The following is a 21,917-nucleotide window of genomic DNA, read 5'->3' as shown; positions in this document are numbered from 1 at the left end:
TGGAGGAGCAAATTTGCAGAAAAATTACAGAGACATACAAGAACTATCGAGTAGTTATAATCGGGGATTTCTATCCTAATATAGACTGGGATAGTAATAGTGTAAAGGACAAGGAATTTCTGAAGTGTGCTTAGGAGAACATTTAGGGAACAGTGATCATAGTATCATAAGATTTAGATTAGCTATGGGAAAGGCCAGGGAGCAATCTAGAGTAAAAATTGGAGGAAGGCAAATTTCAATGAGATGAGAACGGATCTGGTCTGGGTAAATTGGAATCAAAGTTTGGCAGGCAAAACTGTAGTGGAACAATGGGCTGCCTTTAAAGAGGAAATAGTTACGGTACAGTCAAAGTACATTTCCACTAGGGAGAAAAGTAGGGCAACTAAAGTCAGAGCTCCCTGGATGAAGAAAGAGATAGAGTAAGATGAAGCAGAAAACGAGCGCATATGACAAATATCAGGTTGAGAATACATCTGAGAATCAGACTAATATAGAAAGTTCAGAAATGAGAGAGAAAATAAGAGAAGCAAAGAGAGAATATGAGAATAGAATAGCAGCTAACATAAATGGTAATCCAAAAGTCTTACATAGGCATATAAATAATAAACGAGTAGTAAGAGGAGGGGTGCAGCTGATTAGGGACCAACAAGGAGACCTAGTAACAGAGGCAAAGGGTATGGCTGAGGTACTAAATGAGTGTTTTGCATCTGTCTTCAGCAAGGAAGAAGATGCTGCCATAGTCACAGTGAAGGAGATACTGGATGGGATAAAAATTAATAAAGAAGAGTTACTAGAAAGGCTGGCTGTACTTGAAGTGGATAAGTTACAAGGACCGGATGGGATGCATACTAGGATGCTGAGGGAAGTGGAGGAAGAAATTGCGGAGGTACCGGCCACAATCCTCCAATCCTTCTTAGAAACAGGGGTGGTGCCAAAGGACTGGAGAGTTACAAATGTTACACCCTTGTTCAAAAAAGGGTGTAAAGAAAAACCCAGCAACTATAGTCCAGTCAGTTTAACTTCAGTAGTGGGGAAGCTTTTAGAAATGATAATCAGCGACAAAATTAACAATCACTTGGACAAGTATGGATTTATTAAGGAAAGCCAGAAGGGATTTGTTAAAGGCAAATCGTGTTTAATCAACTTGATTGAGTTTTTTGATGAGGGTAACAGAGAGGGTTGATGAGACCAATACGGATGTTGGTATATAGATTTCCAAAATGTATTTGACAAAGTGCCACATACTCGGCTTGCCAGCAAAGTTGAAGCCCATGCACTAAAAGGGACAGAGACAGCATTAAAACAAAATTAGCTAAGTGACAAGAAACAGTGTGAACGTCTTTTTTTCAAACTGGAGGTAGGTGTTCCACAGGGGTCGGTTCTTGGACCACTGCTTTTCTTGATATATATTAATGATTTGTATGTGGGTGTGCAGGGCACAATTTCAAAATTTTCAGATGATGCAAAACTTGGAAGTATAGTGAACAATGAGGAGGATAGTGATAGACTTGAAGAGGACATAGACAGGCTGGTGGAATGGGTGGACACGCAGCAGATGAAATTTAATGCATAAAAGTGAGAATTGATATATTTTGGTAGAAAGAATGAGGAGAGATAATACAAACTAAAGGGTACAATCCTAAATGAGGTGCATGAACACAGACCTAGGTGTATATAAGCATAAATCGTTAAAGGTGGCAGAGCAGGTTGAGAATGCATTTAAAAAAGCTTACGGCATCCTGGGTTTCATGAAGAGGTATAGAGTGCAAAAGTGTAGAAATTATGATGAACCTGTATAAAACACTGGTTCAGCCTTAACTGGAGTATTGTGTCCAATTCTGGGCACTGCACTTTCGAAAGGATATGAAGGCCTTAGAGGGTGTAGAAAAGATTTACGAGAAAGATTCCAGCAGTGAAGGACTTCCGTTATGTGGATAGACTGGAGAAGCTGGGATTGTTCTCCTTGGAGCAGAGAAGATTGGGAGGAGATTTGATAGATGTGTTCAAAATCATGAAGGTTCTGAACAGAGGAGATAGAGAGAAATTGTTCCTATTGGCAGAAGGGTTGAGGACCAGTGGACACAGATTTAAGATGATTGTCAAAAGAACCAAAGATGACATAGAAAAAACTTTTCTAAGCAGCGAGTGGTTATGATCTGGAATGCACTGCCTGAGAGGGTGATGGAAACTCAATCACAGATTTCAAGAGGGAGTTGGATAAGTACCTGAAAGAAAAAAATTGTTAAAGAGCTGGCACAGGCTCGTTGGGCCGAATGGTCTTCTTACACGCTGTAATCATTCTTAGATTCTATAAGATAGTAATTGACTTTAACAAGACATAGACGGGCTGGTGAAATGGGCGGACATATGGCAGATGAAATTCAACGCAAAGAAGTGTGAGGTGATATATTTTTGGAGGATGAATGAGTGGAGACCATTCACACCAAATGATACAATCTTAAAGGGGTTGCAAGATCAGAGAGACCTGGGGTTGCTTATGCACCAATCATTGAAGGTGGCAGGATAGGTTGAAAAGTTAATAAAGCATATGGAATCCTGGGCTTTGTAAGTAGAGGGTTAGAGTACAAAAGGCAGGAAGTTATACTAGTCCTCTATCAAACACTAGTTCGGCCCCAGCTGGAATATTGTGTCCCATTTGGGTACCACACTTTAGGAAGGACATGAAGGCTTTGGAGACGTTACAGAAGAGATTTACTGGAATGGTTCCAGAGTTGAGGGATTTTAGTTATGTGGATAGACTAGGGAAGTTGGGGTTGTTCTCCTTGGAGCAAAGAAGGTTGAGGAGATTAGATAGAGCTGTTGAAAATCATAAAGGCTGTAGATTGAGTAAATAAAGAGAAACTGCTTCCAATGAGAGGGCACAGATTTAAGGTGATTGACAAAAGAACCAGAGGCGACATGAGGAAAAGCCTTTTTACGCAACAAATGGTTAGGATTTGGAATGCACTGCCTGATAGTGTGGTGGATACAAAGTCAATAGCAGCCTTCACAAGGGAATTGGATAAATACTTGCAGGAGAAAAAATTGTTGTGATATGGGGAAAGAGCAAGGGAGTGTAATAGCAGATAGTAAAAGCTTTTACCGATATATAAAACAGAAAAGAGTGACCAAAGTAAATGTTGGTCCCTTAGAAGATGAGAAGGGGGATTTAATAATGGGAAATGTGGAAATGGCTGAGACCTTAAACAATTATTTTGCTTCGGTCTTCACAGTGGAAGACACAAAAACCATGCCAAAAATTGCTGGTCACAGGAATGTGGGAAGGGAGGACCTTGAGACAATCATTATCACTAGGGGGGTAGTGCTGGACAGGCTAATGGGACTCAAGGTAGACAAGTCCCCTGGTCCTGATGAAATGCATCCCAGGGAATTAAAAGAGATGGTGGAAGTTATAGCAGATGCATTCGTTATAATCCATCAAAATTCTCTGGACTCTGGGGAGGTACCAGCGGATTGTAAAGCAGCTAATGTAACGCCTCTGTTTAAAAAAGGGGGCAGACAAAAGGTAGGTAACTTTAGACCGGTTAGTTTAACAGCTGTAGTGGGGAAAATGCTTGAAGCTATCATTAAGGAAGAAATAGCAAGACATCTAGATAGGAATAGTGCAATCAAGCAGACGCAGCATGGATTCATGAAGGGGAAATCATGTTTAACTAATTTACTGTAATTCTTTGAGGATATAACGAGCATGGTTACCGATGGATGTGGTGTATTTAGATTTTCAAAAAGCATTCGATAAGGTGCCACACAAAAGGTTACTGCAGAAGATAGAGGTACGCGGAGTCAGAGGAAATGTATTAGCATGGATAGAGAATTGGCTGGCTAACAGAAAGCAGAGAGTCGGGATAAATGGGTCCTTTTCGGGGTGGAAATCGGTGGTTAGTGGTGTGCCACAAGGATCGGTGCTGGGACCACAACTGTTTACAATATACATAGATGACCTGGAAGAGGGGACAGAGTGTAGTGTTACAAAATTTGCAGATGACACAAAGATTAGTGGGAAAGCGGGTTGTGTAGAGGACACAGAAAGGCTGCAAAGAGATTTAGATAGGTTAAGCGAATGGGCTAAGGTTTGGCAGGTGGAATACAATGTCGGAAAGTGTGAGGTCATCCACCTTGGGGGAAAAAAAAACAGTAAAAGGGAATATTATTTGAATGGGGAGAAATTACAACATACTGCGGTGCAGAGGGACCTAGGGGTCCTTGTGCATGAATCCCAAAAAGTTAGTTTGCAGGTGCAGCAGGTAATCAGGAAGGCGAATGGAATGTTGGCCTTCATTGCGAGAGGGATGGAGTACAAAAGCAGGGAGGTCCTTCTGCAACTGTATAGGGTATTGGTGAGGCCGCACCTGGAGTACTGCGTGCAGTTTTGGTCACCTTACTTAAGGAAGGATATACTAGATTTGGAGGGGGTACAGAGACGATTCACGATGCTGATTCCGGAGATGAGGGGGTTACCTTATGATGATAGATTGATTAGACTGGGTCATTACTCATTGGAATTCAGAAGGATGAGGGGTGATCTTATAGAAACATTTAAAATAATGAAAGAGATAGACAAGATAGAGGCAGAGAGGTTGTTTCCACTGGTTGGGGAGACTAGAACTAGGGGGCACAGCCTCAAAACACGGTGGAGCCAATTTAAAACCGAGTTGAGAAGGAATTTCTTCTCCCAGAGGGTTGTGAATCTGTGGAATTCTCTGCCCAAGAAAGCAGTTGAGGCTAGCTCATTGAATGTATTCAAGTCACAGACAGATAGATTTTTAACTAATAAGGGAATTAAGGGTTACTGGGAGCGGGCGGTTAAGTGGAGCTGAGTCCACGGCCAGATCAGCCATGATCTTGTTGAATGGCGGAGCAGGCTCAAGGGGCTAGATAGCCTACTCCTGTTCCTAATTCTTATGTTCTTATGTTCTTATGAGTGGAACTAATGGGATTGTTCTTTGACTCGATGGGCTGAATGGCCTCCTTCTAGGCTGTCCTATTCTATGATTCTGTGAAAGATGTTGGAGACTGTGGATAAATAGAGATTTCGAGCTAGACTTTCCATTATCATTGCTATAGCCCAAAAATGGGTGCTATTTCCAGCTTTAGTGGTTGCTTTATTTTTCAGGATTGGCGGAATATTGCCCATTTAAAAAAAACGCTGGTTTCGCCTTTTTAATTTGGGCGATATCCATAGCGATGTGAAATGGGCGATAGCAATGCATTCAGTCGTGCAAGGCTGGTGTCCATAGCAACAGCCGTTCTGTGCATGCCCGTTTTTTTTTCAGGCAATTAACTTTTCCCGTGATTCGGGAGGTCAGGGATTATCTGTGCATGCTCAGAAGACAAAGTAAGGGAGAGAGCGCATTTTGTCTTTTGAGCCTGCTTGTGAAGGTTGTTCTCACTCGAGTCTGTGATAATAATCTAATCAACCTAATAACAACTATTTGGCAAAATGGAATATGAGGAATCCACAGTCAGTGAGGAGGTGGCAGAGGTGGGTGAGGAGAGTGATTTGGCAGAGGTTGGAGGGAGAAGGAGGGTACCCCCTCCAAAGCCAGTATATCCTTCCTGAAGTAAGGTGACCAAAACTGCATGCAGTACTCCAGGCGCGAAAACTGGATTGGAGGGATTCAAACATGGAATTGCGGGAAAGATAGGCATGGCTTTGGGAGGCGACAACACATTCAAGGACTTTAGGGAGGAAAGAGAGGTTGGAGGTGGAGTTTGCAAGGACGGAGTTTGCAATCATTCCCTATTGCCAGAGATTCAACAGGATTGTGGGATTCCCCATGGTCCAGAGAGCCATTGACTGTACACACGTGGCCATGTGAGTCCCTCATTTAAACCCCGAGGTGTTCTGGAACAGCAAGGATTCCATTCCCTCAATATGCATCTTCTCTGTAACCACCAGCAGCGCATCATGCAGGTGAATGCCTGTTATCAGGGGAGTTGCCACAAATCATTTATAATGAGACAGTCATCCATCCCACAGATCATTAAGCTCCAACGCAATATGCATGGCTGGCTGGCTACTAGGTGACAGCGGATGGTGCCATGACTCATGACTCCCCTGACAAAGCCCCAGACATCAGCTGAGTACTCATACAATGAGAGCCACTCAGCCACAAGGAATATAATTGTGCAAACCATTGGGGTCCTCAAGCAAAGGTTTACATGCGTTGACTGATCAGGAGGTGCCCTGCAGTACTTGCCCATGATGTTCTCCAGATTTGTGCTGACTTGCTGCATATTCCACAATCTGGTGCTTATGAGAGACCAGCTGTTACCTCCAGCAATTTTGCCAGAGGGTCAAGTTCAGGCTCCACAAAAGGAGGAGAGGAAGAGGAGGGGGGAAAGGGCAAGCACCACACCAGCCGCAATTGGGAGCGATGCTCGCCACCATCTAATTGAAAAGCGGTTTTGAGAGACGTCCTTCACATCAGACTTCGCAGTACTGTTGCCACATGCCTTAACTTCCAGATTAAGGATCCGTCTGCGTTCAGTCCCTTCCCCATGAAGAATGCAAAAAAAAGATCACCACTACAACAGAATAAATATAATCACTCTTTATCCATACCAAAAACAAATAGTGAAACATTATAATAAGCAACAGCACTTACAAATATTAAACTTTTCACCCTGGGGCGCTTACCCTGAAATTATAAATGCTCTTGCCTACTCTAGTAACATAGGGCCCAAGTTTCCACATGATTCGCGCCTGATTTTTAGGAGCAACTGGTGGAGAACGGACTATTTTAGAAATCGCAATTCTCCACATTTTTTTTTCTGCAGTTCTAGTCAGGTAGAACAGTTCTAGTTTAGAACAGAATTTTTTCTTCAAAAGCGGGCGTGTCCGGCCACTGACGCCTGATTTGAAAGTTTCCACAGTGAAAATGTACTCCAAACTAAAGTAGAATGGCGCCAGTGAAGATTTTTGTAGAACTGAAAAAACCTGTTCTACACATTAAAAAATCAGGCGCAGGTTACAAATTAGGCGTCCAGAACGAGGTGGGGGGGAGGGGAACTCATTAAATTCGACAATAAATCCTTATTGATACTTCTACAAATATTATACAAATAAATCCAACCTGAATAAACATTTATAAGCCAAGAAAAGATTAAATAAACCATCTTCCTACCTGTGTGAAAGTGCTTCAGCCAGGGAGAATTCTGCAGCCGTTCGTGCCGCTGAGTGGGAGGGGGAGAGAGAGGGAGGGGAGGGAGGGGGAGAGAGAGGGAGGGGAGGGAGAGAGAGAGAATGGGGGGGCGTCGGGTCGGGGAACAGGAGCGCGGGTCGGGTCAGTCGGGGGGGGGTGGGGAGCGGGTCTCGGGTCCGGGTCGGGTCCGGGGGGGTGGGGGGAACGGGTGTCGGGTCGGGGCGGGGGGAGCGGGTGTCTGGTCGGGGGGGGGTGGCTAGCGGGTGTCGGGTCTCGGGTCGGTGCGGGGGGGGGGAGCGGGTCTCGGGTCTCGGGTCGGGTTGGGGGGAGCGGGTGTTGGGTCGGATCTGGTCGGCGGGGGGGGGTGGGGGGGGGGAGCGAGTGTCGGGTCTGGTCAGGCAGGGAGCAGGAGCTGGCCGTGGGAGGAGCCCCAGTGAGGCCATTGGGCCAGGGCTAGGGGCTGCGTGCTTCGGGCCCCTCCCACACAGTTCGGCGCCTGGAGCTACTGCACTTGCGTGCCGACTGTAGCGCGCATGTGCAGAGGTCCTGGCACTGTTTTCAGCGCCGGAACCTGGCTCCGCCCCCCCACAGCTCGTGCTGGCTGCGCCGAGGGCCACAGGACCTGTAAGTAGGTGCAGAATATCGAGGATTTATTTAGGCGCCGTTTTAGGCGCGAAAAACGGGCGCCCAGCTCGGAGGGGCGCCCGTTTTTTTTCTTGTGGAAACTTGGGCCCACAGAAACATAGAAAATAGATGCAGGAGTAGGCCATTCGGCCCTTGGAGCCTGCACCACCATTCAATAAGATCATGGCTGATCATTCCCTCAGTACCCCTTTCCTGCTTTCTCTCCATACCCCTTGATCCCTTTAGCCATAAGGGACATATCTAACTCCCCTCTTGAATATATCCAATGAACTGGCATCAACAACTCTCTGCGATAGGGAATTCCACAGGTTAACAACTCTCTGAGTGAAGAAGTTTCTCCTCAACTCAGTCCTAAATGGCCTACCCCTTATCCTAAGACCCTGTCCCCTGGTTCTGAACTTCCCCATCATCGGGAACATTCTTCCACATCTAACCTGTCCAGTCCCGTCAGAATTTAAATGTTTCTATGAGATCCCCTCTCATCCTTCTAAACTCCAGTGAATAAAGGCCCAATTGATCCAGTCTCTGCTCATATGACAGTCCAGCCATCCCGGGAGACAGTCTGGTGAACCTTTGCTGCACTCCCTCAATAGCAAGAATGTCCTTCCTCAGATTAGGAGACCAAAACTGAACATAATATTCCAGGTGAGGCCTCATCAAGGCTCTGTACAACTGCAGTAAGACCTCCCTGCTCCGATACTCAAAACCCCTAGCTATGAAGGCCAACATACCATTTGCCGTCTTCACCGCCTGCTGTACCTGCATGCCAACTTTCAATGACTGATGAACCATGACACCAGGTCTCGGTGCACCGCCCCTTTTCCTAAGCTGCCGCAATTCAGATAATATTCTGCCTAAGTGTTTTTGTCCACAAAATGGATAACCTCACATTTATCCACATTATACTGCATCTGCCATGCATTTGCCCACTCACCGAACCTGTCCAAGTCACCCTGCAGCCTTTTAGCATCCTCCTCACAGCTCACACCACCGCCCAGTTTAGTGTCATCTGCAAACTTGGAGATATTACACTCCATTCCTTCATCTAAATCATTAGTGTATATTGTAAAGAGTTGGGGTCCCAGCACTGAGCCCTGCGACACCCCACCAGTCACTGCCTGCCATTCTGAAAAGGGCCCGTTTATCCCGACTCTCTGCTTCCTGTCTGCCAACCAGTTCTCTATCCACGTCAGTATGTTACCCCCAATAACAGTGCTTTGATTTTGCACACCAATCTCTTGTGTGGGACCTTGTCAAAAGCCTTTTGAAAGTCCAATACACCACATCAACTGGTTCTCCCTTGTCCATGCTACTAGTTACATCCTCAAAAGATTCCAGAAGATTTGTCAAGCATAATTTCCCTTTCATAAACCAATGCTGACTTGGACCGATCCTGTCACTGCTTTCCAAATGCGCTGCTATTTCATCTTTAATAATTGATTCCAACATTTTCCCCACTACTGATGTCAGGCTAACCGGTCTATAATTACCCGTTTTCTCTGTCCCTCCTTTTTTAAACAGTGGTGCTACATTACCTACCCTCCAGTCCATAGGATCTGATCCAGAGTCGACAGACAGTTGGAAAATGATCACCAATACAATCACTATTTCTGTGGCCACTTCCTTAAGTACTCTGGGATGCAGACTCTCAGGCCCCGGGGATTTATCGGCCTTCAATTCCATCAATTTCCCCAACACAATTTCCCGCTTTATAAGGATATTCTTCAGTTCCTCCTTCCTCACTAGACCCTCGGTCCCCTAGTATTTCCGGAAGGTTATTTGTGTCTTCCTTCGTGAAAACAGAAGCAAAGTACTGGTTTAACTGGTCTTCCATTTCTTTGTTCCCCATTATAAATTCCCCTGAATCTGACTGCAAGGGACCTACATTTGTTTTCACTAATCTTTTTCTCTTCACATATCTATAGAAGCTTTTGCAGTCAGTTTTTATGTTCCCAGTAAGCTTCCTCTCATACTCTATTTTCCCCCTCTTAATTAAACCCTTTGTCCTCCTCTGTTGTATTACAAAATGCTCCCAGTCCTCCAGTTTGCTGCTTTTTCTGGCCAATTTATATGCCTCTTCCTTGGATATAACACTATCCTTAACTTCCCTTGTTAGCCACAGTTGAGCCACCTTCCCCATTTTATTTTTACTCCAGACAGGGATGTACAATTGTTGAAGTTCATCCATGTGATCTTTAAATGTTTGCCATTGCCTATCCACCGTCAACCCTTTAAGTATCACTCGCCAGTCTATTCTAGGCAATTCACGTCTCATACCATCGAAGTTACCTTTCCCCTAGTTCAGGACCCTAATGTCTGAATTAACTGTGTCACTCTCCATCTTAATAAAGAATTCTACCATATTATGGTCACTCTTCCCCAAGGGGTCTCGCACAACAAGATTGCTAATTAGTCCTTTCTCATTACACATCACCCAGTCTAGGATGGCTAGCCCTCTAGTTGGCCCCTCAACATATTGGTCGAGAAAACCATCCCTAATACACTCCAGGAAATCCTCCTCCACCATATTGCTACCAGTTTGGTTAGCCCAGTCAATATGGAGATTTAAGTCGCCCATGATAACTGCTGTACCTTTATTGCACGCATCCCTAATTTCTTGTTTGATGCTGTCCCCGTCCTCATTACGACTGTTTGGTGGTCTGTACACAATTCCCACTCGCGTTTTCTCCCTTTGGTATTCCGTATCTCCACCATACAGATTCCACATCATCCAAGCTAATGTCCTTCCTTACTATTGCATTAATTTCCTCTTTAACCAGCAACGCCACCCCACCTCCTTTTCCTTTCTGTCTATCATTCCTATATGTTGAATACCCCTGGATGTTGCGTTCCCAGCCTTGGTCACCCTGAAGCCATATCTCCGTGATGCCAATTACATCATATCCGTTAACTGCTATCTGCGCAGTTAATTCGTCCACCTTATTCCGAATACTCCTCGCATTGATGCACGGAGCCTTCAGGCTTGTTTTTTTAACACCCTTTGTCCCTTTAGGATTTTGCTGTAATGTGGCCCTTTTTGATTTTGCCTTGGGTTTCTCTGCCCTCCACTTTTACTTTTCTTCTTTCTATCTTTTGCTTCTGTCCACATTCTACTTCCTTCTGTCTCCCTGCATAGGTTCCCATCACCCTGCCATTTTATTTTAACCCCTCCCCAACAGCACTAGAAAACACTCCCGCTAGGACATTGGTTCCAGTCCTGCCCAGGTGCAGACCATCCGGTTTGCACTAGTCCCACCTCCCCCAGAACAGGTTCCAAGGTCCCATGAATTTGAATCCCTCCCTTCTGCACCACTCCTCAAGCCCTGTATTCATCTGAGCTATCCTGCGATTCCTACTCTGACTAGCATGTGGCACTGGTAGCAATCCTGAGATTACTACTTTTGAGGTCCTACTTTTTAATTTAGCTTCTAGCTCCCTAAATTCGTCTTGTAGGACCTCATCCTGTTTTTTACCTATATCGTTGGTACCTATATTCACCATGACAATTGGCTGTTTACCCTCCCCCTTCAAAATGTCCTGCACCCGTTCCGAGACATCCTTGTCCCTTGTACCAGGGAGGCAACATACCATCCTGGAGTCTCGGTTGCAGCCGCAGAAACGTCTATCCATTCCCCTTACAATAGCATTCCTTATCACTATAGCTCTCCCACTCTTTTTCCTGCCCTCCTGTGCAGCAGAGCCACCCACAGTGCCATGGACTTGGCTGCTGCTGCCCTCCCCTGATGAGTCATCCCCCTCAACAATATCCAAAGCGGTGTATCTGTTTTGCAGGGGGATGACTTCAGGGGACCCCTGCACTACCTTCATTCCACTGCTCTTCCTGTTGGTGACCCATCCCCTATCTAGCTGTGTAACCTTTACCTGTGGTAAGACCAACTCACTAAACATGCTATTCATGACATCCTCAGCATCGTGCATGCTCCAGAGTGAATCCATCCACAGCTCCAGTGCCGCAATGTGGTCTGTCAGGAGCTGCAGCTGGATTCACTTTCCGCATATGTAGTCATCAGGGACACTGGAGTCCCTGACTTCCCACATAGTACAGGAGGAGCATAACGTGTCTGAGCTCTCCTGCCATGACTTAACCCCTAGATTAACTTAATTTGGCAACAATAATTCTCAAAGTTACATAACGATTAAAAAAAGAAAAAGAAAAAACTACTCACCAATCACTTACCCCCTGGCTGTGACGTCACCTTTCGATTTCTTTCTACTTCTTTTTTGCCTTCTCTCCCTGCTGCAGCTGCATCATCTGGCCTTTATAGGCCACTCTGACGTCCCCGAACCTCTTGCTGTGATATCACACTTCGTTTTCTTTTCCTCCCAGGTGTGAGATACATCACATGATTGAAAAGCTGTTAGATGTGCCTGAAGTGTGAGTAATGCCTGTGAAGAATGCAATAGTGTAGGGTGTGCGAATGCCAGTGTAAAGTTAGATGGTGGATGCAATGTGTTGAGGGTTTGATGCTAGTGGTGGTGGCAGTTATTGAGAAGTGTGTTTGTGAAAAGGGATCTTACCTCGACCACTCGTGTCAAATTGTTAAATTTATTGTGGCCCCCAGGATATGGCTCCTGGCTGTGACCTCCACTGCAATCTCCTCCCAAATCTGCTGCTTTAGTTGTCTTTGTGGCCTCCTTCCCCCCTGTGGATATAGGACATCTCTCCTCCGCTGTATCTCCTCCACCAGGACCTCCAGTGCTGCCTCTAAGAACCTTTGCATCCTCTCCCTCAGTCCCTGAACCATCTCGATAGGTGATGTTGTCTGTCCGCCAGTGCACTCCACACCTTCAGTGGAAATGCGTATGGGGTGGCTACATATGCCTCTCTCGGAAAATTGCTTCTAATCAATGTTTGGGTGCTAAATGTGCAGTTCTCCGTTTTAATGCCTCCAAACATGTTTAAATCATGGTAATCAGCAATTAACCCCAACATTGAAGGCTGAATGCAGACTTTTAAGCAGGTGTGTGTTATGAGCACAGCACCCATTTAATGGATGTTTTATATAAGAACATAAGAAAAGGAGCAGGAGTAGGCCATACAGCCCCTTAGCCTGCTCCGCCATTTAATACGATCATGGCTGATCCGATCATGGACTCAGGTCCACTTTGCTGCTCGCTCCTCATAACCCCTTATTTCCTTATCGGTTAAGAAACTGTCTGTCATGTATCTCACACTACTGTATATAACTATCTTACCATGCTATACATGACTGTAACTACATATGACCTGTAACCACAAGCATACTTTACCACCAGGGGTACACTTGCAGGAGACACTGCATACCTGTTCCAAACAGGTATATAAAGGCAGGTCTCAGGCAAGTGTGGCACTCGAGAGCTGTGAAATAAAGGTGCAGGTCCAGAGTGACCTTGACTTCAGCATGTGCCTCGTGTAAGTCTATACTGCAAGGTCAGGACTTTACAGTGGCGACGAGTTACGGGATCGCAGAATCCACAGAATGGCTACCAGCGGCTCAGATGAGAAATACAATGCTGGAGCCAATTGGGAGGACTTTATAGAAAGGCTCCAGCAAAGCTTACTAACCAAAGACTGGTTGGCCGACGATAAGGCAGACAAGAGAAGAGCCCATCTCTTGACCAGCTATGGCTCGAAAACATACGCCTTAATGAAGGACCTGCTAGCACCCGAGAAACCAGCAAGCAAGCCGTTTGAGGAGTTGAGCACACTGGTGAGAGACCACCTGAAGCCAACGAGCAGCCTACAAATGGCCAGACACCGATTCTACAACTACAGACGCTGTGTGGGCCAGAGCATACCCGACTTTGTGGCGGAACTTCGGAGGCTGGCTAGTTCATGTGAGTTCTCCGATGAACTAAGGAGAGAAGTACTGAGAGACTTTTTTATTGAAGGAATAGCTCATGCAGGCATATTCCGAAAGCTTATAGAGACCAAGAACTTGACCCTAGAGGCAGCAGCACTGGTCGCACAGACACTCTTGGCAGGAGAAGAAGAGATGAGGTTGATCTATACTGCGCATACGGCAACTAACGAAACATCAGAACAAGGGGTTCACAGCGTGAAATGAGCCGCTACCCCCACACACAGACAAAGCAGGAGAGCAGGCCTTCAACAGCAGGCAGTGGCGCCAGAAGCCATCAAGGGCCACATGAACGGCCGTTCACACCTCATCAACCCACAATGCGAGCAATTAACTACAGACTGAGAGAAGCTCAAGAGAGATCAGCCAGACGCAGCTCATGCTTCGGAAACAATGGAAGCGGTCTGTGCTGGAGATGTGGGGGAAGGCACTCAACAAGTGGGTGTCGATTGCAGCATGCTGTTTGCAGAAACTGCAACTATACAGGGCATCTGGCTCGCATGTGCAGTAAAACAGCAGCTCGGCTGGTATACGAATAGGAAGGGTCGGAAAGCGGACCAGAAGACAGTGGGGACAGTGCCCGGGACACCGAGATACAGCGGGTCAACACGATTAATGTCCACTGTTTTTACAACAAGGCGCCTCCAATAATTATGAGGTTCCTACTCAACGGGATACCCGTCAACATGGAACTGGACACGGGAGCTAGTCAATCTCTCATGAACGTCCAACAATTTGAACAGCTGTGGCCACACAATAGCAACAGACCAAAACTCACAAAGATCGACACCAAACTAAGGGCCTATACCAAAGAAATCATCCCAGTCCTTGGCAGTGCCATGCTCTCAGTCACACACGAAGGGACGGTGAACCAACTTCCCCTGTGGATTGTCCCCGGAGATCTCCCAGCACTGTTGGGGAGAAGCTGGCTGGCAAAACTAAATTGGAAATGGGATGATGTTCACGCCATGTCGTCAGAGGAACGGACCTCCTGCTCAACAGTTCTAAATCGTTTTCAACATCTCTTTCAGCCAGGTGTGGGCACCTTCAAAGGGGCTAAAGTTAAAATCTACATCACACAGGATGCCAGACCGGTCCATCACAAGGCTAGAGCTGTGCCTAAAGTGATGAGTGAAAAGATTGAACACGAACTGGACTGGCTTTTGTGGAAAGGCATTATCTCACCCATGGAATTTAGCGACTGGGCAAGTCCCATCGTCCCCGTCATGAAGCCTGAATCTGTAGGGATTACAAGTCTACCATAAACAGAGACTCCCTACAGAACCAATACCCGCTGCACAGAGCGGAGGACCTATTTGCCATGTTGGCTGGAGGAAAACTTTTCTCGAAACTAGATCTCACATCTGCGTATATGACGCAAGAACTGACCGAAGAGTCTAAGCTACTAACCACCATCAACACACATCGAGGCCTTTTTATGCACAATCGATGCCCATTCGGCATCAGGTCGGCAGCTGCTATATTCCAGCGCAACATGGAAAGTCTGCTCAAGTCCATCCCGGGGACGGTTGTGTTTCAAGATGACATACTCATCACGGGCAGGGACACCGACTCCCATCTCCACAATATGGAGGAAGTACTAAGTCGGTTGGATCGGGTAGGCCTACGAGTTAAGAAATCCAAGTGTCTGTTTCTCGCGCCCGAGGTTGAATTTTTGGGCAGAAGGATTGCCGCTGATGGATTCCACCCAACCGAATCCAAAATCGAAGCGATTCGCCTGGCACCCAGGCCCCGGAATGTCTCGGAACTGCGCGCCTTTCTCGGGCTACTCAATTACTTCGAGAACTTTATGCAGAACTTGATCACGCTGCTGGAGCCTCTCCACGTGCTACTCAGAAAGGGGTGCGATTGGTTTTGGGGGGACGCCCAAGAACGCGCCTTCAATAAGGCATGCAACCTTCTATGTTCCAAGAGTGTTTTAGCCTTTTTTGACCCAGGTAAAAAGCTAGTTCTTACATGTGATGCATCAGCGTACGGGGTCGGGTGCGTTTTACAACATGTCAATGGTGCGGGTAAATTACAACCCATAGCTTATGCCTCCAGGTCACTTTCGCGGGCGGAGCGCGGGTACGGTATGGTTGAGAAGGAGGTGCTCGCGTGCGTGTACGGTGTCAAAAAGATGCACCAATACCTTTTCGGGGCCAAGTTTGTGTTAGAAACCGACCACAAACCCCTCACGTCCCTGCTATCTGAGTGCAAGGCAATAAACGCCAACGCCTCGGCGCGCATTCAGCGGTGGGCACTCGTGCTGGCATCTTACGACTACACAATAAGGCACAGACCAGGCACAGACAACTGTGCTGACGCGCTTAGCAGGCTACCCCTGACGACCACAGAAGGGTCCGACGAACAGGACTGTGAGATGGTCATGGCAATCAATGCCTTTGAGTCCACAGGTTCGCCCATGATGGCTCGCCAAATCAGAGCCTGGACGACCAGCGACCCCGCGTTATCCTTAGTCAAAAGATGTGTTTTAACTGGTGACTGGGCAGAGGCTCACGATGCCTGCCCCGAGGAGATCAAACCTTTCCATAGGCGCATGCATGAACTATCACTACAGGCAGACTGCCTGATGTGGGGCAGCCGAGTGGTTATGCCCTTGCGAGGCAGGGAGGCGTTTGTCCGGGAGCTCCACCGCGTGCAGGACATTCTGAAATGGGAGGGAGAACAGCCAGTTGTCGTGGTGCACATTGGTACCAACGACATAGGTAAAAAAAGGGATGAGGTCCTACGAAACGAATTTAAGGAGCTAGGAGCTAAATTAAAAAGTAGGACCTCAAAAGTAGTAATCTCGGGATTGCTACCAGTGCCACGTGCTAGTCAGAGTAGGAATCGCAGGATAGCACAGATGAATACGTGGCTTGAGCAGTGGTGCAGCAGGGAGGGATTCAAATTCCTGGGGCATTGGAACTGGTTCTGGGGGAGGTGGGACCAGTACAAACCGGACGGTCTGCACCTGGGCAGGACCGGAACCAATGTCCTAGGGGGAGTGTTTGCTAGTGCTGTTGGGGAGGAGTTAAACTAATATTGCAGGGGGATGGGAACCAATGCAGGGAGACAGAGGGAGACAAAAAGGAGGCAAAAGCAAAAGACAGAAAGGAGATATAGAAAAGTGGAGGGCAGAGAAACCCAAGGCAAAGAACAAAAAGGGCCACTGTACAGCAAAATTCTAAAAGGACAAAGGGTGTTAAAAAAAACAAGCCTGAAGGCTTTGTGTCTTAATGCAAGGAGTATCCGCAATAAGGTGGATTAATTAATTGTGCAAATAGATGTTAACAAATATGATGTGATTGGGATTATGGAGACATGGCTCCAGGATGATCAGGGCTGGGAACTCAACAACCAGGGGTATTCAACATTCAGGAAGGATAGAATAAAAGGAAAAGGAGGTGGGGTAGCATTGCTGGTTAAAGAGGAGATTAATGCAATAGTTAGGAAAGACATTAGCTTGGATGATGTGGAATCTGTATGGGTAGAGCTGCAGAACACCAAAGGGCAAAAAACGTTAGTGGGAGTTGTGTACAGACCTCCAAACAGTAGTAGTGATGCTGGGGAGGGCATCAAACAGGAAATTAGGGGTGCATGCAATAAAGGTGCAGCAGTTATAATGGGTGACTTTAATATGCACATAGATTGGGCTAACCAAACTGGAAGCAATACGGTGGAGGAGGATTTCCTGGAGTGCATAAGGGATGATTTTCTAGACCAATATGTCGAGGAACCAACTAGGGGGGAGGCCATCTTAGACTGGGTGCTGTGTAATGAGAGAGGATTAATTAGCAATCTCATTGTGCGAGGCACCTTGGGGAAGAGTGACCATAATATGGTGGAATTCTGCATTAGGATGGAGAATGAAACAGTTAATTCAGAGACCATGGTCCAGAAATTAAAGAAGGGTAACTTTGAAGGTATGAGGCGTGAATTGGCTTGGATAGATTGGCGAATGATACTTGAGGGGTTGACTGTGGATGGGCAATGGCAGACATTTAGAGACCGCATGGATGAATTACAACAATTGTACATTCCTGTCTGGCGTAAAAATAAAAAAGGGAAGGTGGCTTAACCGTGGCTATCTAAGGAAATCAGGGATAGTATTAAAGCCAAGGAAGTGGCATACAAATTGGCCAGAAATAGCAGCGAACCCGGGGACTGGGAGAAATTTAGAACTCAGCAGAGGAGGACAAAGGGTTTGATTAGGGCAGGGAAAATGGAGTACGAGAAGAAGCTTGCAGGGAACATTAAGGCGGATTGCAAAAGTTTCTATAGGTATGTAAAGAGAAAAAGGTTAGTAAAGACAAACGTAGGTCCCCTGCAGTCAGAATCAGGGGGAGTCATAACGGGGAACAAAGAAATGGCAGACCAATTGAACAAGTACTTTGGTTCGGTATTCACTAAGGAGGAAACAAACAACCTTCCGGATATAAAAGGGGTCAGAGGGTCTAGTAAGGAGGAGGAACTGAGGGAAATCTTTATTAGTCGGGAAATTGTGTTGGGGAAATTGATGGGATTGAAGGCCGATAAATCCCCAGGGCCTAATGGACTGCATCCCAGAGTACTTAAGGAGGTGGCCTTGGAAATAGCGGATGCATTGACAGTCATTTTCCAACATTCCATTGACTCTGGATCAGTTCCTATCGAGTGGAGGGTAGCCAATGTAACCCCACTTTTTAAAAAAGGAGGGAGAGAAAACAGGGAATTATAGACCGGTCAGCCTGACCTCAGTAGTGGGTAAAATGATGGAATCAATTATTAAGGATGTCATAGCAGCGCATTTGGAAAATGGTGACATGATAGGTCCAAGTCAGCATGGATTTATGAAAGGGAAATCATGCTTTGACAAATCTTCTGGAATTTTTTGAGGATGTTTCCATTAAAGTGGATAAAGGAGAACCAGTTGATGTGGTATATTTGAACTTTCAGAAGGCTTTCGACAAGGTCCCACACAAGAGATTAATGTGCAAAGTTGAAGCACATGGGATTGGGGGTAGTGTGCTGACGTGGATTGAGAACTGGTTGGCAGACAGGAAGCAAAGAGTAGGAGTAAATGGGTACTTTTCAGAATGGCAGGCAGTGACTAGTGGGGTACCGCAAGGTTCTGTGCTGGGGCCCCAGCTGTTTACATTGTACATTAATGATTTAGACGAGGGGATTAAATGTAGTATCTCCAAATTTGTGGATGACACTAAGTTGGGTGGCAGTATGAGCTGCGAGGAGGATGCTATGAGGCTGCAGAGTGACTTGGATAGGTTAGGTGAGTGGGCAAATGAATGGCAGATGAAGTATAATGTGGATAAATGTGAAGTTATCCACTTTGGTGGTAAAAACAGAGAGACAGACTATTATCTGAATGGTGACAGATTAGGAAAAGGGAAGGTGCAACGAGACCTGGGTGTCATGGTACATCAGTCATTGAAGGTTGACATGCAGGTACAGCAGGCGGTTAAGAAAGCAAATGGCATGTTGGCCTTCATAGCGAGGGGATTTGAGTACAGGGGCAGGGAGGTGTTGCTACAGTTGTACAGGGCCTTGGTGAGGCCACACCTGGAGTATTGTGTACAGTTTTGGTCTCCTAACTTGAGGAAGGACATTCTTGCTATTGAGGGAGTGCAGCGAAGATTCACCAGAATGATTCCCAGGATGGTGGGACTGACCTGTCAAGAAAGACTGGATCAACTGGGCTTGAATTCACTGGAGTTCAGAAGAATGAGAGGGGACCTCATAGAAACATTTAAAATTTTGACGGGTTTAGACAGGTTAGATGCAGGAAGAATGTTCCCAATGTTGGGGAAGTCCAGAACCAGGGGTCACAGTCTAAGGATAAGGGGTAAGCCATTTAGGACCGAGATGAGGAGAAACTTCTTCACCCAGAGAGTGGTGAACCTGTGGAATTCTCTACCACAGAAAGTAGTTGAGGCCAATTCACTAAATATATTCAAAAGGGAGTTCGATGAAGTCCTTACTACTCGGGGGATCAAGGGGTATGGCGAGAAAGCAGGAAGGGGGTACTGAAGTTTCATGTTCAGCCATGAACTCATTGAATGGCGGTGCATGCTAGAAGGGCTGAATGGCCTGCTCCTGCACCTATTTTCTATGTTTCTATGTTTCTATGTCCTTATGAAGGCCATAGCCAGATCCCACGTTTGGTGGCCTGGCATTGACGCGTACTTGGAGCTCTGCGTCCGGCGACCATTTGTGCCCAACTCAGTAATGCCCCCAGGGAGGCCCCCCTAAGCCCCTGACCATGGCCCACCAAACCTTGGTCGCGGGTGCATGTAGATTATGCAAGCCCATTCATCGCCAAAATATTCCTCGTAGTCATCGATGCATTTTCAAAGTGGATCGAGTGCACCATTTTAAACTCGAGCACCACCTCCACCACTGTGGAGAGCCTTAGAACCATGTTTGCAACACATGGAATTCCTGACATATTAGTCAGTGATAATGGTCCGTGCTTCACCAGCGCAGAATTTCAAGATTCTATAGTTGACCACGGCATAAATCATGTTAAGACGACACCATTCAAGCCGGCCTCCAATGGCTAGGCGGAGTGAGCAGTGCAAATCGTTAAACAAGGCATGCTAAAAATCCAAGGTCCCACGCCGCCTGTCGCGACTGCTGCTGGCATACAGATCTCATCCGCATTCGTTGACTGGGGTTCCCCCCATGCAACTGTTGATGAAACGGACCTTAAAGACTAGGCTCTCGTTAATCTTCCCACACATGCATGAAATTGTTGAGGCAAAGCGCCAGAAGCTATCTGAGTACCATGACCGAAATTCGAGGGGGAGGTGGAATGAGATAGGGGACAAAGTGTTTGTGCTAAACTATGGCAGAGGTCCCAAATGGGTTGCAGAGACAGTAACAGGCAAGGAAGGAAACAGGCTACTGGTTGTACAAATGGACAATGGCCAAACCTGCCGGAGCCATGTAGACCAAGTAAAAAGTAGATTCACCATCAACACTGCAGAACCAGAGACAGACTACAATGTGGAACTCACATCACATCTAGTGGACAGACAGAGGGAACAACCTGTGGAAAGGGCAGTCTCAATAGACAGCCCAGGTGAGATACCAGTATTCATACTGAACGAAACAGACAGCCCAGGCGAGATACCAGCAATCACACCGAAAGAAAAACAGGCAGCAAGGCAAACAACAGAACCACAACTAAGACACGCCATGCGAGAGCGTAGACCACCTAATAGACTGAATCTCTAAAGACAATGAGACCTTGGGGGAGGGTGATGTCATGTATCTCACACTACTGTATATAACTGTATCTTACCATGCTATACATGACTGTAACTAGATATGACCTGTAACCACAAACATACTTTGCCACCAGGGGTGCACTTGCAGGAGACACTGCATACCTGTTCCACACAGGTATATAAAGGCAGGTTTCAGGCAAGAGTGGCACTCGAGAGCTGTGAAATAAAGGTGCAGGTCCAGAGTGACCTTGACTTCAGCATGTGCCTCGTGTAAATCTGTACTGCAGGGTCAGGACTTTACACTGTCTATCTCTGTTTTAAATCTACTCAATGACCTAGCTTCCACAGCTCTCTGAGGCAGCGAATTCCACAGATTCACATCCCTCTGAGAGAAGAAATTCCTCCTCATCTCAGTTTTAAATGGGTGGCCCCTTATTCTAAGATTATGCTCCTTAGTTCTAGTCTCCCCTATCAGTGGAAACATCCTCTCTGCATCCACCTTGTCAAGCCCCCTCATAATCTTATACGTTTCGATAAGATCACCTCTCATTCTGCTGCAAAATAACTACCCCTCATTTTTTCATTCTACATGTTGTCAACTGGAATCTTCAACTTGCAAACCAATAGGTCATCGAACCAATTTTTTCTATTCAGAACATCAATAGCTTCACCTCAGCCCTTTACAATTAGTTAGCTACTGGCCAACTCTGCTAGCGTTCATTTCAGGGCTGCTATTAAAGTAAGCATTAAAAGGCTCTTATTGATGCATTTTTCAAAATGTACTCTAAATTAGCCACCCCAATATTATTTTGTTTAATTGAACTCAACTCATCTACTTTATATCACCTTTGACACTGACTGTGCTCTTCCTTTCATTTAGCACTGCTCCTGAGGTAACAGAATTAAACCTCCAGTAGATTTTGCATTAGCTTCAGAAGGGAGGTGATGCACGTTAATCCCAGAATGTGCTTTGAGCACTGAGTCTGACAGGCTTTAACTTAACTCAAAAATCG

This window comes from Pristiophorus japonicus, chromosome 10, assembly GCF_044704955.1.
Source record: "Pristiophorus japonicus isolate sPriJap1 chromosome 10, sPriJap1.hap1, whole genome shotgun sequence".
In the NCBI taxonomy this organism is placed as follows: domain Eukaryota; kingdom Metazoa; phylum Chordata; class Chondrichthyes; family Pristiophoridae; genus Pristiophorus; species Pristiophorus japonicus.
This window is presented reverse-complemented; position numbering follows the sequence as displayed.